This window comes from Opisthorchis viverrini, assembly GCF_000715545.1.
Source record: "Opisthorchis viverrini unplaced genomic scaffold opera_v5_128, whole genome shotgun sequence".
In the NCBI taxonomy this organism is placed as follows: domain Eukaryota; kingdom Metazoa; phylum Platyhelminthes; class Trematoda; order Opisthorchiida; family Opisthorchiidae; genus Opisthorchis; species Opisthorchis viverrini.
The window spans coordinates 1082434-1085991 of NW_008751782.1; positions in this window are offsets into that span (position 1 = coordinate 1082434).

The window sequence follows — 3558 nt, forward strand, 5'->3', positions numbered from 1 at the left end:
TCTACTAGCCCGGTGTATTTTGGGATCCAAGGTTTTTATTAACCTATTGTAACCGGAGTTACTGGCGTAAAAACACTTCACGGGAGGAACAAGGTGAAAAGCAGTCAGCAGGTTTTTGTAAAAGATGTCACCGTTGCGGTGTTTATTTCTCGACAGAAAGAAGTCGTCCCAATCCTGTGAAGCCAGCGTGGACGAAAAAGCTTGTAAAATATCCGGTGAGAGGAGATAAAACATGAATGGAAGGAGCAGTTTGGCAATACCTGACTGCGTTGCAAGAGACCGCGCAGTGGTCACTTCCTGAAAAGCATGAACCAACTGCAGGTGTAGCCAAATGACCATCTTTGGAGAATATTAGATCCAGAATATGTTGACCTCGAGTGAGACTACGTACGATTTGTGACCAACCCTCCAAACCAAGTTGTGCATCAGCGCGGTGTAACGGGCGGGGCCCGTAAGGGAGGACCAGGAAATGTCCGGCAGTTTGAAGTCAGCCAACAGAAATGTAGACGGATGAAAAAAAGCGTTTGCACTAGAGATAATACGGAAAATGTCGGCAATAGAGGCGGGGGAGGGGCAGTTGGTAGATAGATGCATTCTACTAATACAGGTCGTTTGGTCTGTTCTATTGATACCCAAATGGTCTCTGGAATCCCTTCCAGAGAAGAATCTTCAAATGGGGTTGCACAAAGTTCTGACTTGGAACAGATGGCACAGCCACCACCCCTTGAGTTTTTCTTATCGGGGCTATAAGTATCATAGCCAGGGCTCGAGGTGGCCATGTCAGGAGTTTCATCTGTGAGTAATGTTTCAGTCACAGATTATACCTGGTCGTGCAATGGCTCGAATTGCTCAGAGATTATGGATTTCGGGCAGTAATGAGCGGGCATTGAACAACATTATTGAGAAGCTCATTGGCGAGCAACGGTACTAAGTAGGAACTTTGTATCCTCACTCACGATGGGATTTAGTACTAGGGGACTACGTGCCTGGAGGTGGGGTAATATGAAACAGGTTCCGGAATCTGAAATGGAGTATTCGGTACTGGTGGTAGATGGGTAAATTGTCGTTGAAATAGGTTTGAACCCACGTCAGGAGGTACTGTATTAGCCTCAGTATAGGGTACGGAAGGATTTTGGGAGGAAAGCATACAGGTGAATGTAGAGGTGTCGGTTGTGCCATCTTCTGAATCAGCACGTGTGGAGGGAGTTGGGATGCAAAAAGGGGTGGCAGCTGTGGAGGGATGGGTGGTTGCCGAAAATAGTATTCAAGCGGGACGAAAAGTGATGGCTTATAGTAGTGGAAACGGATGAGTGTCGGAGCCGGTCATGGGCCGATGTGGATACGAGTTTCTACCAGGCATGTGGTGTGTATGGCTTGATGTGCTCTTTAAAGTTTGTAAAGGGTGGGGCGAAGTATGGCTTTGGAGGAGGCAGAGGAAATAGCTTCTGAATAGAGATCTCAGGTAGGTGGAGAGTGGGAATTCGTGAATGTTGTACAGGCGGGGGTGTTACAATACCAGGCTTTGATAGTAGGTGTTTGAGCCCGAGGGTGCGCTTTGGTGGGAAGGGGCGAAGTGTCATTAGGTCAGGGGGTCTGGGGCGAGAGACTGTGTTCTCACCTTCGATTGTTGCACCGGATAGGGGCTGGTAAGATACTGCATCCGTCGTCACAGCGGCGAATTTTTTGGTGCAATTGAGGTCATAGGAGGTACAGGCAGGTGTCCAACGGTAGAAGCGGAGGGCACATTGTAATAAACAAGAGATGCAGGGCTGGAGGCTGTTGTAAAGATCTGTGTGCCATTTGGCCGCAAGTTGGCACCACGGTATGGCGGGCTTAGGCGAGAAGCGATTCCAGGATAGTGGAAGTAAGGGTAGAGATCTGTGCTGTGGCATCGGGGTTTAGAGGATAAGGCGTCAGCTCCGGCATTTGGAGGGTGGGCTACAATTCTGTTCGGTTTAGAACAGGCCGCACTGATGTCGGGTACGAGGATGTCCAACGGAACTGGAGGGGGTTGTAAGGGGGGCCGGACCAGTTGACAGATTCGGTAAGCCGTTGGTTGAATCGCGTGTTCTCTGACAGCTATGTGCACGTGTCATCAGTGATATGACTTGCGAAACTTTCCGAGGGGTAGGTTTCATGGGTAGTCTGCGACTGAATCACATCGGGTGCATTTAGTGGTACGGATTGTTGAACAGAATATAGATTCGTTTGATGTTTATTAGTAGTCGGCCGTAGAAGTGGGGAGAGTGGGTTTATTATGAGTTGTCTTTGTAGTCTGTTGCGAGCAGCCTTGACGTTTACGGTCTAGAATGTCCATGTCGAGGACAGAAAGGCCGGAGATGTTAACAGACGAGTGGCATTGTCTTCATCGCTGAATTGCATTAGTTTTGGGCAACGCAAGGATGGATGGCTTCTGCGCGTTCTATCGGGATGCGGTTGGGAATATTATATAGTAACACCTGTTTACGTCATTCCATACACCAACTAATCTACGAGGCGCGTATGTCAATAAATACTAACGCTTTTGCAATATCCAATGGATTACACATTGCATCAGGAGTTAGAAGGCAGGCAAGTGTTTGCATGATACGATAGGATATCAGTTCGCTCTCCATCTTACACGCACAAGCACTGAGATTCGCTAGGTCAGTGTGGAGCTGAGATTCTCTTGGCGAAGAGGAGAGAAGACAGCTACCGGGTGCGGCAGGAAGGGAAATGTCGGTAAGTGCAACTGAGCAGGCTGAATTTAACTAGGGCAATCTATCGACCGGCTTTCTAGGGCGATGAGCTTGAGTTTTAGGCCTTTTGCCTGCAGGGCGCTTCTTTGGACACAATGGATGACAGGGAATCAGGGTCTAGCAAGCACCTAGAGGAAGATGGGACTGGTGGCATTGTTTGATCCAAATCAGGTATTGGTAAGCCTCAGTGGGATTACGCTTGCAAGATTATACTCAGTGGGGCCTAATCAAGCCAGAAAGAATTGGAGGGGTGGTTAGAGGCGATTAAAAATGAGATATCTAAAATGGGTGGCAAAATGCTATACTAGAGTAAGTAAAAAGTTGCGGTGGGGCTTGGGTTCCAAAAGTGTTTTTTTGGCAACACCTGACCTTGATATTCAAGCAGCCGGTTCATGTTCCCAACGCAACACTCAAACACACCGGAGCACATCATACAGAAGGTGGCCCGAAACACCGAGTGGCTCATGCAAGAAAGTGATGTGCATACGTCATACGAAGGTGGCCACACCGAGTGGCTCATGCAAGAAAGTGATGTGCATAAGTCATACTAGGGCGACCGACGGAAATCCTGGAGGGTGACGGCTGGCTGCGCATTGCCGTCTATCGAATGACCAACTATGCGCGTTCGCTTGTTTTGAAAAAAAATTGGGACCGCGACTCCCTGAGCTGCACTATCGCAGCGTTAGAACATTCAAGGCGAGGTAAACCCACTAACTAAGTTATAGTTCATGATGCAAACACCCAGGTGCTCGCAGGTGGTTGATACCTGTGATGGAGAATGGATGCCCGCCTTCTTCCAGTCGCCGTGGCTCTCCTGCAT